The 20101-nt window shown below is 37.8% G+C and overlaps 1 protein-coding gene across 13 annotated transcripts in view; it reads left to right on the forward strand.

Moving 5' to 3' along the window:
• Positions 1-20101, forward strand: part of DOCK3 (dedicator of cytokinesis 3) — a 225395-nt gene that overhangs the window by 94639 nt on the left and 110655 nt on the right. The window lies entirely within an intron of this gene.

Below are 20101 nucleotides of genomic sequence, written 5' to 3' on the forward strand. Positions count from 1 at the left end.
ACATTTGCAAATATGAAATGTCTTTCGTTTTTCTTTTTGAAAACATCAGAATACGTAGAAGAATATTGCAGCATATACATTGTGTCTTGGAAATTAAGTATGTGTAACTTGGTCTGATCTAAAGTACAGCAAATCTGTGGGGTTTTTGAGTTTTGATTAAGGCATGTCCTGACGGTTAGCATAGACCATGTTTGCTACTGTGGTCAAAACTGTCCTAGTTTTCAGCAAATTAGATTTAGATTTGTTCCAAACTGAGGGAAGAGCTTCAAAATGTTCCTTCCTCTCTTTGGAAGAACATTATTCTGTGAATAATTTTCATCCAAGAAAGTTCAGAGTAGAGTGATAACAGCTTTGTAGCTCTTCAGAATACATTCCACTAAACAAGTGGTCTATATTGAAAAGCTCTCATGAGTTGTGTGTTATAAATATATGTCTGTCACTGTTTAGTTGGGCAACTTAAAGATTGTTTTGCAGAATATGGCAAGAACGCCTAATCTGGTACTACATCATGTTTATTTCAGCCTCACTAAGTGAGAAGTGCTTGTTTTGATGTAGTTAGGAAGATATGCCTATAATTCCTCTATTGAGAGAATGAACAGAAAATAGCTGTTAAGAAGGAAAGGTGAAAATGGCAAAACAAAACAAACGCATGCACACTTTAATTAGTTCATACCACGAAGCAGTAAAATATCAAATTATTTAGATGAGGAAAGCTGCAGGGAAGGGGAAGGGACAAGCTGCTGCCATCCATGACTGTAGAAGGCCTCAGAAATTGCTTTAGAAAGAGATGAATTGTCTGGGATTGCAGTTTGCATAGTATGTAAACATTGAGTGAGAAAGCCTTTAGAAGGGGTTTTGCCAGTGGTAAAAAAAATTAAAAAAGAATAGTTATAATGAGAAAACATACAAAGAGTGGCTCAGGCATATTTAAATATATATAATAATGCTTTGATGTGCAAACAGTTGTGATTATTTAGCTTTTTGTATTATGCATCAGTGATCTACTGCAGTGAAAACAGCATAATTTTTACATTTTCTTACATCCCCAAGAGTGGTGGGGAAGAAGCGTGTAATGAGGCTGAGCTCTGTTTTGGAGAAGAAATTTAAAAACAGAAAAGTCACACACACTGCTACAAATTTAGAATTATGTTTTTAAAGCTACTTTAAAAGATAAAGTTTCTTTCCTCTCTGGAAATAGTACATTAAGGTAGAAAAACAAGCAAAGCTTCTGCATGCTGCATTCTAATTGAAAAGGACAAATTGACTTTTCTGAAATGGTTTTGAGGTTGATAAATTTCTTACCCAAACGGTTCACACTGGGCTTTCAGTGTTAGTGCTTTGGACATACAGTAGATTACAAACCTCATTGAACCTGTGGGTTGCAAGTTATTTCCCAGTTAGGTAAAGTGAAGCTCGGTGAAAATTCCAGTGTTTTTCAAGAGCTGAAGTAATAGCATGTACCAATTATGGATTAGCAATCAGAAGGTTGGAGCAGCAGCTGAAATACAGTTTGATATCTATTGCCAGGTTCTGAATACAAATATGGTACTGTACTGTGTTCAATGGTTTGTGCTGTCTAAAAATGAGAAGCAGACAAAAGATGCCAGTGGGGAGATATGGGTAGCAAGAATAACAATGCTGCTATCAGAGGGGTAAAACCTAGAGGTAAAAAAAAAATGAAAAAGTGACTTAATTTTTACTCTTGACAGAATTATAAAAAGAAATACTTACAAGTAAATCAGTAAGTGGATTGGTGAATGTCTGCCTCAATAACTGGTTTCAGCCCACAGCAGAAGCAACCTGTCAGTCTGAGTGTTAGGTAAATGCTCAGATCAAAAGGGATGAAAGTCTATTTGTATGTTTTAAAGTCTTTGGGATTTTTTAGTTGCAAAAATTGTCCCACATTTCTACATACAAAAGACATTAATATAGCAACAGAATCTTTGTTACTAAAATTTAATACCTCAGCTTGTCGTGTGGAAGGTAGTGGAAAACAATGAGAAAATCAGTCTAGTTTTGATTAAAGCCATTGTGAGAAGTACCTTGGGATGAATGATTGTGAAATGATAAGAGTTGATAGTAACTAGAAAAGGAAAGAAAGAAAATATTATCATAAAGATGGTGAACTTCAATAAGGCAGGTGTCAATAAACACCAAAAAAAGATAGGTAAATTCATATGGAGGAAAGAAATTTGAGAGTTGTCAGTTTCTTAACAGTACTGTTGAAGAGCACAAAAGCAAGTTGTTTCAAGATGAGGCAGAGTTTAAATATATGGCAACAACAGGAAGAAGTCTGTATCACAAATTCTTTGGTGAAATGGAGTCTGGTAGGAAATGTAAAAAAGGAGAAACTAATGAAATTGTGTGAACAGGGATGGGAAGACACAGAAACTTCTAGAAAAATACAATTACCAAAAGACATCAAGGACAAAAAAAGAATAATTCTATAATGCTTTAGCAGCAAATTTTATTTTTTTTACAAAATCAAGAAATAACAGAACAGATTAAAGGGGACGTTAAGCTATCAGCAGATGTTACCAAGATAGCTGGAGTATTTAATAGCTCAATCACCCTAAGAAGGTCAACTGCAATCAGATGACAAATGCAAAAAGTTCTGGAACAAATAAACTGTTTATTAGCACTAAGAAGCTAACAAGACGATCGGTAAAAGTCACCATAGATCTGTCAAGCATAGGTCACGTAAGAGCTAACTAATTTTGTTCGAGTATGTGGGAACGCACCCCATGCCTCGACAAAGAGAAGCATTAAACTTAGTATGGTAAAGCGGGGAGATAGAGACTGGATGAAGCTATTGTAAAGGGGCTGGAAAACTGGTGGAAAAACAGATCCAGAGTATTATCTGTGCTGGAAGGATGCAGTGAATAAGATTTTTTTGTTTGTTTTAAACAACATTTTTGCAGCATTATTTTGGTGGGTGGAAATAAACCAAATTCATTGAAGCAGTGAGGCTCAGCTACCTTTACAATAGCTCTTTTTTACTAATAAGTGTATAAAATTACGACTTCAAAATTTACACATTCAAAAGCATGATATCAGTTTTTTCTGAAAATAAGCTTGAAGAATCCACTAAGTATGAAAAAGGATAAATAAATTTCAGTATGATTTTTTTCTTTATAAAGTTTATATTTAAACATGTAAAGGTTTTTTATTCTGCCTGCATCTTAAACCAGAATAGATGTTTCTAGCACTATTTTACCCTATTTTACTCCACTTGGAGTTAACAGTTTCTTGTTGGCTAGGAATAGCCTTAATTATGGAGATTGAGAGGAACGAAAAAGAAATTCTGATGTGATTGAATTTGAAAAAAACTGGGGCCTAGGCAATAATTGTGCATGGAACAATAATGCCATGCATATTTCTGCTTGCAACTCCTCCATCTACCTACTTGTTGTGCCTTTACTGTGCCTGTTATAATAAAGACCTCATGACTGGAGGTTTTGGAAAATGTGGTAGATCATGTGTCCATGACTGTTGTTAGCTTTGCCAGAGGAAGTCCATGTGTACGTCTCTCATACAGAATATAGTCTACACCTTTTTGTTGTGAGACCAGATCCATTCTGTGGTCTCTGTGGAAGGCATATGTTTGCTGATGGTCTCCTCTCTTTAATACACAGCATTATGAGAAGGCCTTAGGATCTTTCAGCTGGTCTATTCAGTCAGAATGCACCACTGCCTTGGTTGGTTGGTTTCTGCATGATGTCTGTCTTTGCTGTCAGTTTATCTTGGTATTGCATTTTGTGGAGTTCAAGGATGGTCCTTTCTGACATGCAGACAATCAAGCAGATGTATCAGATTAGCTACGTGGGGAAATAAGAAATTGCCTGAGCATGCAGAGACAGAATAGAAAAGCAAAAGCTCAGCTGGAGTTGAATGTGGAAAGGGAGAGAAAGATACAACACACACATGCAGGCATGGCTTCTGTAAGGTACATTGGCTGCAAATGGAGGGCAAAGAAAACTTGGCCCGAATGCTCAGCAGGGCAATATTTGATGTGGCATGAGGAAAAGTGGCTGTTTTAAGTGGTGAATGTTTTCATCTTAACCAATGGTAGTAGTAGCAACAGGTGGCTGTACGTATTTTTCGATGTAAATTTACAGTGGAGATTGGCAACTAAGAACATTTACAATGACATGGTACTGAAACTCTTAAGAATTTGTGTCATTGATGTTGTTTTTTTGTAATATATGCAGAAAGAAACTCACTGAAAAGTACTTTCTTTTGTTTGCATTGTGCAGTCCTCAAAAGTTCAGTCACACCCAATTTGCTGCTCTTACACCATCTGTCTTCACTTGCAAGATCACATATTTTTCAGTGAGCACCACAGTGCACATTACATTTTCTCTCTCCTGCTTATATGATTTTTTTTTTTTGGATCATAAACATTTATTATTCCATTCTGTCTAATTCAAAAATCTATGTAACTGTGTTTGCAATGTCATCGTGATACTATCTTTATTTTGGTTTTGGAAACAGGAACAAAGGAAATAGTTTCACAACTTTTCAGGATATTACATTCTTTTTCTTCAAGTGATGTATAGTAAGGCTACCAGAAGTGATCACATAGAACAAATTAAGTATATATGTATAGGTAGATGTTACTCAGTTTAAGAACAGCTTTCTCTTTTACTCTGCTATTGTAGTGTTTTCCCGTATGATGCTCCCAACACATCTTGTTAAGAGATTGATACAATTATATTCTGATAAATACTAAACATGCAGTGTATCTAAAAAGCTTATATTATAGACATGCAACCTAAAACTAGGAAAGTTTAAAGTTAATGAAAATATACTCTGGAGATGTTACTCCAGGAAACGTGAAGGATGAGAAGTACAGTAATACATTCTTCCCCTCATGATCTTGTAGTGTCCCAGGAAATGTGTGAGAAAGCTTACTTAAACTAAAAGTTAGCCAAAAAAAAGAAACAAAACCAAGATGCAATAGAAGACAAAATGTTACATTTTATTCTGTGATTTTGCCTTGGGGAAAAAAGCAGAGAAGAGGAAAGAAGTGGCAGCAGCTATCCTAACCAAAGGTATTTCTACCAGAAATGAAGATTCCAATTTTCCAGTTTACCCAAAGGAATATGGAAGCCAACTGAGATGCTAACAAAGTCATGGGGAATACTTAGTATCAACATCATGGTGCATTCTGTGGATCTGTGTTACTGTAACTTTTTCAGTACTGCAGAAGTTCTTAAGTAAGAATCTTATTTTGCCCATAAATTCTATCTAGGTAAAAATGATTGTTAGTGATCAGAATCCAAACTTGTCTCACCCAAAGGTGTGGCAGATATTTAAAATTTAGGAGTGCTATAGCATTTTTAGCAGCTCTCTGGTTCCTCAGCACTTTGTTGGTAGGATACGCAGGGCCAATAGGGCATACATCCAGAGGAGTTATGCTGACAGAGCCATGGGGAGGAAAAGAAATGTCTTCCACTGGTAGAGGCAAGTTTCACGGTATATGCGTTATGGTAGTGGTGAGTAAGTCTACACTCCAAAGGTCACTAAGTAATTTGCATTATATCCAGCTCCCTATTCTATCACATCAAAAGGTAAGTTTAGGTTTGTCCATTTTTCCTGCACATTTTTTTCCTGTTACAAATGCTTAGAATGCTCTGAATCCTGAGATAATAGTGGCTCTGAAGACTTCTTGATGATTGTTATCTGACTTCAATTCTTCTGAAGATTAAGGGTTTGGATTCGGTTGTCTGTGGCTGAACTGGAGGCCTATCTGTGTCACTCTCCAACAAAACTGAGTTTGTTCTAATAAGTGTGATACTCATTAAATAAGAAGGATCAAATCACATTGCAAAAGACATCAATTGTCACGGATCCATTTAGATATTTTCTAGCTGCCAATTCTGCCTTGAGTTTTTTCAGTGCTATAGATAAGGCAAAACAAGACGGGTGTATGTTCTACTGCAATGCAATTGGAACAAGGCTTATTAAATATTTTTTTGTTTGGGTTTTATTTTAAGTCATGTAATCGGCCTATCTTATATGGGGCCTGTCCAAATAACAGAAAGATAAGAAAAAGGATGAAAGGATATAAAACTGGGAAAGAAAAATAGATGGTTGGTCAGTGTTCATAAGGACTACTGTCTGCTTCTCATGTGAGGGTACACATAAATGCGTTATGTAGATCTTGTGTTCCATGTGTTTCAGTACGATTTTGTTTGACAGTTTTTTATTGCTTCAAGAGAATTAATGATGCCAGTTAGAGGTGGGGGGTAGGAGTTAAGCAAAGAAATAAATGTGCCTACAAATGCAGAACCACATATTCCTTCTTAAGTACTTCCAACTGGACTTTTAAGACTCTTCAATGCATGGGAAATTTCTGGGGATCATAGCTGACAATCAGGTTTAAAGGGTGTATATAAATCTGTATACTGATAGCCCAGTTCTCATACAGTACAATGAAATGAGAGGAAAGATGCTGCATAGTTACTGACCTTGAAGGCTTGACTAGTTCTCATGTATGCAAATTCCCTTACTTTTTCTGGACCGGTCTCATTTCCGTAATGCGTTTCTGAGTACGCTAGTACAGAGCACAACATTCTGCTCACAGAGTCTTTTCATATTGCCTTTTTAAAAATTCTGTTTCTCCAGGACTTAATCAAATAGTTATCTAAGCTTTTCACCTTTCAGCATTTTTTTTCTTGTCTCAACCTATTCCTTTCATTTCCTTTTGCAGGCATCCATCCTTCAATAATTTAGTGAAGTTAAATGTGTATTTTTTCTTCAGATCTTTATTTTTTCCCTTAGTTGTCAGTGTAAGAGAAATATTGAGGTGGAATTAGTAGAACTTCTTCCACTGATCATCATTTAAAATAATTTGGAAAATACTCATTTTTTAAGGAGACGAGAAAAAAAGAGTAATGGAGTTAAAATCATACATGAGAGCCAATTTGTGGGAGTGCGAAGCACTGCAATGAGAGAGGAATGTAGGAAAGGCACAGTAACAGTGTAGTAATAATTTGGGTGGTTATTAACTTGGATTGATTAGCATTTCACACCTTTTGGGTTTTTTATTCTGTACTAATTTGTGCCTTCGGGCTTTATCTAAATGGTATTATGGTGCATAACTGTAACGTTACACGATGAGCACATACCATGTTGTTACGATATTTTTTTTATTACTTAAGCAATAAATGTAGACGTGACTGGAAGTGCTGTACTCAGACTTTCAGATACGGGGGCAGGGTATGACTTGCTACCATAATACGTTTGCTGTAATGTAAGATGCCTGTCCAGAATTTTGTGTTGAAATATTGTGTACTGCCAGAGCATACTTCATTCTATTACATTGCAGGGTGATGTCCAAATACACATCATAAGCATAAATCGTTTGCACTCTAATGGAAGGAGAGAGACAGCAAATGCTCATACAAAAAGCAATCAGAATGGAATAAAAAATAGGAAAACAAAATATACGTATTTTAGCTCACGAAGTGTGGACTGGGTGAGCGGCCAGTGCGGTGGGCTGAGAGCTGGCGGGTGGCAGAGCTCGGAGGGTTGTGATCAGCAGCACGGTCGAGCTGGAGGCCTGTAGCTCGTGGTGTTTCCAGGGGTCAGTGCTGGGTCTGCTTCTGTTCAACTCATCCATCAGTGACCTGGATGGAGGGACAGAGCACACCCTTGCAAGTTTGCGGGTGATACGGAACTGGAAGGAGTGGCTGATGAGCCAGAAGGCTGCACTGCCATTCAGCGAGACCTGGGCAGGCTGGAGAGCTGGGCAGAGAGGAGGCTAATGAAGCTCAGTAAGGGCAAGTGTGAGGTCCTGCACCTGGGAGGAACCAGCGCCCACACCAGTACAGGCTGGGCTTGACCTGCTGGAAGGCAGCTCTGCGGAGAAGGACCTGGGCGTTCTGGTGGGCAGCAAGTTGCCCGTGGGCCAGCAGCGTGTCCTGGGGGCCAAGAAGGCCAGTGGGATCATCCTGGGGCGCATTAGGAGGAGCGTGGCCAGCAGGTCGAGGGAGGTGACCCTCCCCCTCTGCTCCGCCCTGGTGAGGCTGTGTTTGGAGTGCTGTGTCCAGTGCTGGGCTCCGGTTCAGGAGACAGGGAACTACTGGAGAGGGTCCAGCGGAGGCTACGAAGGTTGTGAGGGGACTGGAGCATCTTCCTTCTCAGGAAAGGCTGAGCGAGCTGGGCCTGTTCAGCCTGGAGAACACTGAGAGGGGAGCTTATCAATGCCTACAGGTATCTTAAGGGTGAGTGTCAACAGGACGGGGCCAGGCTCTTTTCAGTGGTGCCCAGCAGCAGGACAAGGGGCAGTGGGCACAAACGGCAACACAAGAAGTTCCTTCTGAATATGAGGCAGAAACTCTTTACCTTGAGGGTGACAGAGCACTGGAACATGTTGCTCAGAGAAGCTGCGGAGTCTCCTCTGGAGACATTCAAAACCCACCTGGACACGAGTGTTCAACCTGCCCTCAATGAAGCTGCTTTAGCAGGGGTTGGCCTGGATGATCTCCAGAGGTCCCTTCCGACCCTGACCAGTCTGTGATGCTGTGATAAGCCAGACATCTGCCTCTGCCTCGCCTGCCTTAAAACAAATAAACCCAAGGATATATCTTAACATAAATGGTGTGTGGTCTGTGTTATATAATAGACAAGATTGAATTATTGTAACAATCCTAGCTGCTTTTAAAATTAATCTGTTAGATGGAAGTCTTTTCTGTATATACTGTATTATATCAGCTAGTAGTTTCCTAGCAGCAACGTGACAGAAGCTGATCTTAACGAGAGGTTGCAATTCGGAAAAGATAGGCTGGCAGAGTATTTTCTCCACCAAAGATTCTACGTTAAAATTCCAAGTTTCACACTGTTGCTCTTTGCCTAGGACAATGAGAAACAGAGTAGAGAAGCCTTTTTGTTCTCTGAAGCAAGACTTTATCCTTCAGTTGTTAATTTATAACTGCTTGTAGCTTTTCTGATGCAAATCAACATTTATTGGTTAGGTGCCTTACAGAGAAAGTCCTTGTTCCTTCAAAAAACAAAAACAGAAATCTTCCAAAGTTCATGCAACAGCTTTGTTGCCTCCTTCTTTTCTCTTGCTTCTTTGGTTCTTACCTCAGATATGTGGAGGTATTAACCTTGTTATTAAACCAAGTCCTGTATAAAGCATCTCATTGTGTTTTGTTGAGATCCCTTTTCACATTCTTTTTCTTCTCACGGAAGATTAAAATTGTAATCCGTTCTTTCTCAGCAGATGACTAGGTAAAACACGTGCAGAAATGTGAGAAAATGGAGACACACAGTGATTTTAAAATACTAGAAAGGCAAAAGCATATCTTCTACCCAGCTGCCGGTTTTCAACATAGGAATTTGGTAATTTTGAAACATTTATTTCTGTTATAGAATTGTAAAGCAATAGGCAAAATAAGAGAAAACACAATCTTACTCTTTAATACTATTGCTAATAGGTGATATGGAAAAATGGCTTTTGTGGAAATGTTCTGAATTTGTGGGTGGACGTTAGGGAGCATGTGAGTAGTGCAGCCTGTCTCTCATCTTCTGTCTTAAGAATTTAGCGCCATTGACAAAACAGCTCCCGGGAAAGAAACGTGATTTGGAAACATAATTATGGACTAAGAAAATGCTGTTAAGCTATATCATGATAGTTGGATTTAGCTATTCTAAAGTTATTAACATAAAATCATCTGCCCCTTGTTTTTAAGGCTGAATCAAAAAAATTGTAAGAGGCAATGTTCTGCTGTTAATACTGCTGTACAGTTGTGTATAGGTGGTAACTGCATAAGTAATGTACATAATGGTTTGCCATTTGTAACTCGTCTCATGGTCTTGAGATACTTCCAAACAAATTCTTTTACCTGATAAAAATCAGCAGACAAACATATAAAAATGTAGGATATTAAAGGTGTAAAAATATTAGAGAACAACATGATCATTATTTTAAATGTATTGTCCCCTTGGCCTCAAAAACTGGTTAACTTCCACTGCATGATCAAATTGGTTTTGGCTGGACCAGTTTAACTACTCACTTCTACAGTCTTGTCCTATTTTACTATCTCTAAATTTCCATTACTTCTCATAGGTGTTATTGAATTGATAGAGGTCACGATACTGGCTTTTCTGGGGAGGCTGTAATGCCAAAATGTCTGTGACAGTGTTTTGGTAGACTGGAATAAAATGCACCACTTTGGAACACTGGATTCAGCAATGATGAATTTGTACAGGAATTGATTTTCACTTTTTCTGTAGTAGGAGTTTTCTCCGACACAGTATTCCTAATTCAGATGTCAGAATATAAATCTGTATACCAGGTTGCTGAATTCGATGAATTTGACAGGAATCCTCCATCTCTTTGTGTATTTATTGATGACAGTTAGCTCCATGGTTCTCGTCATCATCTAGTCATATTTTCTTGACTCTTAAACTGTCAATAGGAATGTGTATCAGCTGCTCAAAAATGTTAGCAAGAACAGTGTAGCTAAAATTACATCGCGTTTACATATATCTTCTTGAATAATTTTTTTGCAACACTTCCTAATGTAGACAATTGCTGTAGTCTGGAACTTTCATTTTAAACTCTGAGCAAACTTCTGAAAAAGCAATAGCAAATTTTCCAGAAGTTCTATCTGATTAGGGATTTGGGGCTCTCAAAGCTCTGATGTGCAGGATCAGCATGCTTAATGGGGGCAATTCTACATGCTGCACAGCAGAGCTGTAGACACTGTACATGTTTTAGAAATCAGATGCTGCTTGGGTAGAGGGAGGCTTAGTAGTTCAGACTGGCAAAGGGGTTGGAGAGATACAGACAGGTGAAGAATAAACGGGAAGATAGGCATTAATAAGGTCAGAAGAAGGGAAGACAGGATCACTGGGTAGATTAGTATGGTAGAAATTGAATAGCTGAGAAAGAAATGTAGTTAATGTGGAAAGAATCACATTAAAAGCTGTGGCAAAAAAGTCTGCCTGCATTCTTTTCCAGAGTGCAGAACTGACTTTATGTTCCCTTGTTCTACATTGCTTCTCTCTTTTGGTAATAGCTCTGGGAGTGCTGTGGCAATGTGTGTGTGTTTATCCCCTGTTAAATGCTTTAAAATATTATCATGTTCTACTATTGCTAGTTGCTATGTTAGGAAGCAGAAAATTATATTTTACTTTTATTGTGCAATTACATGCTAAGCTTTCCATTCGTTAGTTTTTAATAGCAGCCTTCTTGTAGTTATTTTAAAATAGAAAAGTTATCTCGTTCACTGTCAGTATAATGATTTGTCTACTGGGAAAAAATAACTTTATATCATTCAGAATTATTTCTGTAATATTCAGAGAATTTTCCTAGGGATTAGGTTTACCAACTAATAAGGTTTTTCTTCTGCTTAGTCACGAAAAAATCCATCTTTCTAATTTTTACCTCTTTTCTAGCAATCTGATCTGTTGGGTTAGCTAATCCTCATCAGTTCCTCCTGTAGTTCAGTTTATTGTATTTTTTGTATTTCAAGGAAAGTATTTTTCTGATTTTTGTGTAATAGATAATCCATAGCATTAGTAACAAGGAGGATGTCTGTTCTTCATGCTGCTCAGGGTGAACTTCCTTAAAAAACATCATCCAGAAAGCAAACATTAAGGAATATTGCTATCCACAGCCATGGCCCTTGTTCTGGTCACTCTAGTTAACATGGAAAATACGTGGGTCTCTAAAGTCTGCTGCCACATAGGGCAGGGGTCAAAGAGCCTTCCCTGATCTCATACATAACTGTGTATATATATATATATATATATATAACATAATTATAATGCGTAACTGATATAATACATAATATAAAACATAAGAAAATACAAGTTTGATCATCACTGGAGACAGATAAAACATACGGAATATTTTATAAGGGATTTTTTTGATTGTGTAGATTTTTTTAAAAAGGGTGAAACGGTGAAGGAGGAGTAATGCCTTTTGGTTTTCTCTGCCAGTTGCTTCAGCTAACTTTCATTCCCTAGCTATCTCTCCCAAATCTGCATTTGCTTGGTTTTCCTATTTATCCCCTTTCCTGTTAATATTACATTTTTTAAAGAAATTATTAATCTCTGGGTTTTTATATGAAAGTTGCTGTAGAGAGGTAGGTGGTGTTACTAGAGATATTAATTCTTTCCTATAAAATTCCTAATATTGAAGCTATTATAAAACAGGAGCTTTTACAAAAATCCATCTTACCTTTCCTACCACAACCCCCCTCTTTCCCAAAACATTTTTTTTTCAGATTGGAGATCACATATCAAAAGGCAGGGATACAGGTTTTTCTACAGGGGCATTTAAATTATTTTAGTTGTTAACAGGAAGAAATCAATGAGTTGCAGGTATTTGAAATTCTTCCTTTTTCTTGCTCAGAAAGAACAAAAATGTGTCATGCGCACATGCAACTAGAAGCAATTTTGCTGTCTCGACTGGCTGGGTGCAAATACAGTTACTCAAATGTTTAGGTTAACTACATAGCTCAGAGAAAGCAATTACGATTAATTTTCTGTCTGTAGGAAGGCCCAGTGTAATGAATACTACTTTTCATACTTGAGCTCTTTCTGCTGCAAAATTCACTGTCAAAACGTAATTTTGTGTCTCTGGCTGACATGACTCTGTCATGTGCAAAGCCAGTAACAGGGATATCTGGTTTGTAGAGCAAGAATTAAAAGAGGCTATTGCTGTCTTAGATCTCAGAGCCATTAGCTTCTCCCACGTTAGAGATGGTGATAAAATGCGCATTCTATAAAATAGGTGTAATCCAAAATTTGAAGTCTTCCCTACAGTTACGGTGAAAGCATTTCACACCTACCACCTGGCAGGGCTGGGCTGGCTTTCTTTTCGTTAGTTAAAAACATGATCACTGGCAGGGACTGAGGAATCATACTACATAACCAAAGTCTCTTTTTTTGGAAATAGAAACTTTTTCTAGCTAATGGAGAGGATTCCTTTCAGGAACACAAGTATGTACCCTTCATGATGTAAATAATAAAAAAAATACTAATGAGGGCGTTGAATGTTGAAGTGTGGCAGACTCATGAGAACCCAAGGAGAGTGTGATCGGTGCTTAGCTGCATTTCTGCTGCAAGCTTTAATAACATTTTTAACATTGTGGTTGGTTTTGCTTGAATGTGGTAGTGAAAAATGACAGGTAGTTATTTTCACTATTTTCTGTTTCTATGGAAACCCAGTGTTTGCAGTAACAGGCCTACTGTAAGCTCTGTAATCCTCCCCCAGGGCTTCTAGCCAATGTGGTAATTTAATAATTCATGAGCATTAAGCCTGAATTTGCTGGGAAGCAAACTGCGTTGCTTGGAGGCATTTTCTCAGAGCCAGATTCATTTCACTCACAGATTTGGTGTTCTTTTCTCTAAGATGCCTTTATAAAATACACTCTATAAGCCAAAGTGGTGATCTTTTCTTCACTTGTTTTTGAAGCTGGGGTTATTGCAGACCTGCTGCATGAGGCAGCTCATGAAAGAACTCCCCTCTTCCCCCCCCCCCCCCCAAAAAAAAAAAAAAAAAAAAAGGGGGAAAAACCAAACATACAGCATGAGCACTTGTCTGAGAAGGAAGATTTTAAATAGTCCATGAATCATTTGTTCAGACAGTATGCAAACTGAAAGTTCAGTGGAGGTGATCTTTCTGTCTCAGGGGCTCGGGAGTGACTGCTATTGATGATGGATTGCTCAAATATGGCTGGGCCATGGGCTCTAGTATGTGCTGTTGGTTTACATTATAAATGGGAATTGAGTTCTTCACACACATTGTATCATTCTGTAGATATACCTTGACTTACTCTCACACGTAGACTGAGAACTGAAGACTCATTCTGTGGAGCACTAGGAGATTTTGTTATTAGGTCAGTCTTACAGTAGCTGTAAGGACTTTAGATTTTTTTTCCAATAGGATAAGCCAAAATTAGCAACTCTAAAAGATAAACATGAGTAACAGAAAATAAATTGGAAAAGCTTTTTACAGAGGATACTCCTAAATGGACTGCAAAACAAATGGCTTAATCATCCCAAGAGTTCCTCCTTTTTAAGTACAATGGCAACATGTAGATGCATTCTGAGGTACGTTTGCAAAAATGGAACTATGTTAAGTTTTTGTGATCTTTCCACAAATTAGTATTTATAAGGGACTTAGCTCTTGGGAAGAGCAAAAATAATTTACCGTTTGGTCATAACTTCACTTTCCATTTCTTCACATACTTACGTAGGGGTCATGAATAGTTGTACTTCATTGGAAATCCTTTCTCTTACTGCTTACATCATCTTTCAAGAGAAAAATCAATCCACTATTTATGACAATGGGAAGTGACTGATATGTTGGTCTAATGCATGCTTTCTTCATGAATATGAGACCATCTGGTTGAAATAAAAGTTCAGAAGTCCTGATGTGAAACTTGTTTCCTTTTTGGAAAGTTTCTACAGGGTATTCTCAAAAGCATCGAAATGCGATGCTGTCCTGTAGGGACCGTTTTGATCACTGAGCATAGTAACGTTTTTGCCCAAACGTGAGAAACGTTTTGATGAATTTGGCAAATGAGAAGGAAATTCTGGTCTTTTCTTTAATCTTAAGTAAAGTTGTACAAGCAAATAGGAGAAGTCTGGTGGTGTTATCATTGCAGGATACAGCACAAGTGGAAAGCCAGGGCAATACAGCTGGGGTTGTCTCTGCCACCACATAGGCAATGGAGAGCAGTAACTGCTTTCCTTAAAAACTAGCTAATGCTGCTGCATTGGTCTCTAAAACTTCTGTTGGGCTGGTTCAGTGTAATTCCTCTCTGGTACAGAGAAGAGTTTCACAGGTTACTTCATGTAAATATTGGCATGTCCAAACTGTAAGGTTTAGAGACTGTCGTTCAGTTCTCGCTCCCTCTCCCACCCCCACCAAACCCCAGGAATCTCTTTCATGGTGTTTCTCTGCTAATTCATGAATGTTTTGAAACAAGCATCTTTTTTTGCAGCTTTAAGAAAATATTTTGGTCGTATACCAGTTAATTCCTAATGTAATTCCATTCACCTGGTCAACATATTGTCCTTGTAGAGCTTGTGCACACAGTGGTAGAAAGAATGCAGTATTTCATAGCACTGATGAAGCAAACTGTCCAAAATGTGATGTGCACAGCAAGAATGCTGTATTTTGAAGGCAAATGTTGGCAAGGTTTCTGTTGTCATCAAGAATGGCTAGATCATCCTGAGGTCTATCCTGGATGACCAGGGCTTGCAGTGCATAGAATTTATTCTCAGGATTTATCTGGGACAAGAAATGGTGCTTTTACCTTAACATTTAAAATACTTACAATACTCATATGCCAACTCAAATTTTATTCTAGAATGATTGTCAGAATTATTGTCATATTAGAATTCATTAAAAAAGAGAATAGAAGGGACTTTATTTTGTGTGTGTGAGACATTAAATAATAGCATGCTTATCACCATTTCTTAAATGGTAGCGCTGAGTACAATGGAAGGAGGTGAACTGTGCTGGTTAGGCAGGTCTTTGTATGTAGCTTATTCCTGCTGGCGTCTGTGACGGCACCTTCAGATTTTTGTTCCTATTTCGTATGCAGGTAGGTATTTACATGATACTAGAAAGTAAGAAAGAAACCTAGGGAGACACTGAGAGAAGGTCAAGGACTAAAATACAAGTTATATGACCTTCTCCACGACTGTATGACCCTTTTCCCTATGCACAGGTACAGATGTCACGGGACCATTATATATTTTAAAGCTAACAATTATTCTTAGAAGGGATCATTCAAATGCTAGTTTCAGAAAACCCAGTTAGATACAGCTTTTGAGAAAGGACTGAGCTGTTTGTAAAAATCTTGAGGTTTTTCAGTGTTGCCCTAGTTGTTCTCTGGAAGGAAGGAAGAAGGACTGAGGAAAATAAGAAAAATGAAGGAACAGATTTGCACCTTTTCCCTTTTAGTGGCATATTGAAATGGAAAGGGTGAAGAGACATTTGTTTCTGGGAGAAATGGCTACCAAAGTGTTATTTGAGGCAAGGGAAAGGTACAAGATGTGAGGTTTATGCTTAAGTGGATTGATGCCCTAATGTGTTGCCATTTCTGCTTCAGAAAACTAATCTCCTATACATTGCTAAAGATTTTTATATCTTTTTAAAATCCATGTTCTTTTATCATCAGTTTTTAATTAAATCCAAAAATGGATCTGCGGACTCTCTACAGACTACCATTGCTCTGGCACTGTGCATCTATTAATGTTGTACCTACATTCATAAACTGATAGGCAGTCAGAATTTTTGCCTCGCAACCCCACACTAAACCCACCAATGGGTTAGTACAAGGGAGCTTACTAATTAATTCCAAGCGCTTTGCCAGGGCTTTTGTTGTCATCTTCACGTTATGCAAAAAGCCCCACAAACAAATAACCTCAACAACAAAACCTCCCCGCAGGCATAATGCCACTCCTGCTCACCCAACAGTAAATTTTGTCCCTGTTTGCCCCTTCCTTCATGCTGAAAATGTAATGTCCCAAACCATTGATTGCTTCCTTCCTTTTTGCAGAAACAGATGCCAGTTCAGTATGGTCCTGCTTTTCAGACAGTTAAAGGAAGCCAAGAAGTGAGACACTATGCTCCTTTCATTTTTCTTCTTTTCAAGTAAAAGAACAAGAACCTATTTGATTTTGCTTATCAGAGCAATGTTTCTTATATTTGAGTAGCTTTAGCAATTAATAATGATGCAAGTGATTGTAAAACCTAACTTATTGCTGCACAAGAGGTGGTTTCACTATGATGTGAGTTAGCACAGGAGGAGATCTTGCAGTTAGAGTAATTGAAGACTGCTTATAGCATGTAGGAGCAAGAGGAATAAGTAAAGTTTTGTTTAAAGTACTGCTACTGGTGTGGCACGTCTTAGGACTGAACTCAACAAGGTAAAATGTTAATTCTTTTCTCTGTTTTGGTGCATTTCTTATCTCTGGTTTTATGCAAGAAAGAACTGGTTTTGGTGTATTTTCAGAATAGCTGAAAATGAATTGATTTATTTTTTTGATAGTAGTTTGATCAAACAGACGGATTGTATCAAATGCTCAGTACCTCCCCATACTTCATTTCCACCGCTCATTTGGCAGTTGTAACTGCTGTGTTTTTAAGTTTTCCTTATGATGTATTTGAAGGGTTTTTTTAACAGAGTATTGTCTATCTGTTTTCTTCAAGAAAACAGAGCATATTCAATTGTAATAAGAATAATGCTTAAAGCATACAAACACAGGCAATTAATTCCATATGGAGTTTATTCAGATTTGGTGTTTTGGTCTTACTAAACTGTGCCTTACTGTTGTCTAGGTGCTGTGCATGTTCTTGTCTTTGTGCAGAAGATAAGCTTGAGGAATAGACATAGAGAAGACTGAACTCCTTCAAAGGAAGCAGCTCCCAAAATAAGAAATTAAGTGACTGAATTCCCATTATATTTGACTGTAAATGTGTGTATCTGTCTAAAAAAAGATCTGTAATAATAGCTGAAGGCAGTGGGTCTTCAGATCACTGAAAACAAGGTTATTCTTCCTGGTTTGTTTTGACATAGGAATAAATCTGCAGTTGTAAAATGGGGAGCATAGTTCATCATATGGGTCAACGGTGTAAAAAAGTTCAAGTCCCATTCCAGGACATACTAAAATTATCAGCACTAGTGAGACCTCAGGGGAGTATTTAGGCTAGTTTCTGTAAACTGTTCTTGAAAAGTAATACCAAAGATTAGAGACATTTTGGAGGTGAGAAATGACCTGCAAGGAAAGGTGGGAGAACCTGAGGTGGCTTAGTCTTTTAAGACTGCCTGTTAGCACTGCCGTCTTTTCATCCTCGTTGTCGTGTTGGTCTGTCCTTTGACAGAATGCCTCTTCGTGTTCCACAGTTCTCACATGCTGCGGTTGCCTCAAAGTCTCCTTAATTATTTAGTGACACAAATTCAAGAGGACTCAAGGGAGGATAAGAAATTAAAGGTATTAATTTAAAGGTGGTTATTGAGGTGGTGCTGGAATAAGGGGACAACTGATGAATAGCCAGGTGAAAAAGATGCTGGTCTGGATCATTTTTTGCAGAGCATTGGAGTATGGGGACAAGAACCAGGTTTTCTCAGTGGCTGTAACAAAAAAAAAAAAAAAAAAAAAAAAAGGTGAATTGCAAATTTTAAACGATTTCCCATTGTTAATGGAGCAAAACCTTGCAAGAGGCAATCAAATGAGACTGCAGAATATCTCTCTTTGGATGTTTTGAAAGCAGACTAAGCAATGCAACTTCTGGTAATGAATCAAGTATAAATAGACACCTCAGCTGAAAGACTTGACAGTCCCTTCTCTGCCATTGTCGGAGGGGCAGCCTGCGCAGGATCCTATGGCAGACAGTATTGTATTCAACTTCAGCTGTGAAAATGAAGTGCTCATTAGTGCTGAAATAACTTCTCAAAGAAAACCTATGTTGGAAGTTCAAAAATTAACACTTAGGGGAGGTTTAAAATACAGTATGTAACATTATTACTGAGATCAGTGGAGGTAAAAGAGCAATTAAAATTATTTCTTGAAGAACGTCTATTTAATGAGTTTTAATTCTTAGATTCTTATGTTATATAATGCATATATATGTGCATTTGTGTAGCACATATGTATATCGTATATTACTGTAGAGTTCATTCTCTAATAGTAAGTCTGTAAATGGCTGGTCAGAATCTTTTAAGCGTAGCAGCCTGAATATTTTCCTGGGTTCAGTATATCCAGGACTATTAAACTCAAAGATATCACTGCTCTTCTTGAGCTTCACTTTGGTGTAAGCTGATAGTACACAACAGCAGAGCATTACCACATGCTTTCTTCAATCTTCTATTTTTTCCCCTAATTATCCATTGCTGGACGTTGCTGGAGACGGGACTGTAGGGTAGGGCAGACCTTTCATATGGAGGGCCGTGGTTATGACTTGTCTATTTTGACCATCAACTCCATTTATCTTTAGCTGTGGACCAGCATCTTCTGGTTCTATAATATTGGATGGTAGTATACAGTTCCTGTATTTTTATCCCAGAATTTGAAAATACTCTTAGTCAGCAGTACACTTCCAAATTTATCTTCTCCTTTTCTGTAAATAATTCTTCATCTCACAAAAGGGCTTGGTGTGGTGCTCTGCTACTGGTTTGTTTTCCCTTCAAAACATCAGTCATCCTCCGAATTAAGAGAATCAGCCTTGATCTGACCACTGCAATGAAAGTGAAGATACTCCAGGTGTTTATTGTATAGGGTATAGCAACTTCCAGGGATTTGCAATCAAATATGAGTGAGCCAGCTTTGGTTTACACTGTGGTTTTGGATGGACATCTTCACCAGTGACTACATTTTTCCCTGCAGGCATGATTTATGTTGCTCATAATCTTCAACTGGCAGGCTGATTGCTGTCTTGTTTCCTCCTTGTCTTAGGCTGCATGTGTTAGCTTTGTGTTCAGCTGTTGCACCCCTGTTTGGTGGCCAGATTATAGTCCCAGCAGCAGAAGCGAAAGAACACTTTGCCAGAGATTTTGTTGGTGTAGTACTGATCCATTTTATGCTCTTAGCCTTAAAAATAGGGCATGGTTAATATGCATAAGGCACAGTAATTATTTTTCAGTGTACTAGTAGCGAGTGTTGGCAAAGTTACATTTAACAAATAAACTATAATCATTTAATTACCATTGTTTCAAGTTCAGTTTTAAATTCTGTAGCTCTGTAGGTCATGACAATTTTTTATTTTCTTTAAGAAAATTTACTTTTCTTTATGGAAGGAGACATGTTTTACAAATTATACTTGTACCAGAAACAAAGTGTATGTTATGACCTAATCTTTCTAAATGAAAGGTTTTACAATTAAACTGGTTCAAGGATTAAAATTAAATGGATTTGTTAAAATTAGATTCTCCCTGAGCAGTGTTTTTGAAGGTATTGGAAATATTGATGTTTATTGCTGCAGCATGGAAAGAACATGGCCATGAGTTAATATCTCTTTGAATTACTACATAGTTTTAGTGATATAAAGCATGTTAGTGATATAAAGTTCCTGTTTGGAACTTGATAGTATAAAAGTTACCTTCTGGTTTATTCCCTGTTTTAA

Source organism: Falco cherrug, chromosome 4, assembly GCF_023634085.1.
Source record: "Falco cherrug isolate bFalChe1 chromosome 4, bFalChe1.pri, whole genome shotgun sequence".
Classification (NCBI taxonomy): domain Eukaryota; kingdom Metazoa; phylum Chordata; class Aves; order Falconiformes; family Falconidae; genus Falco; species Falco cherrug.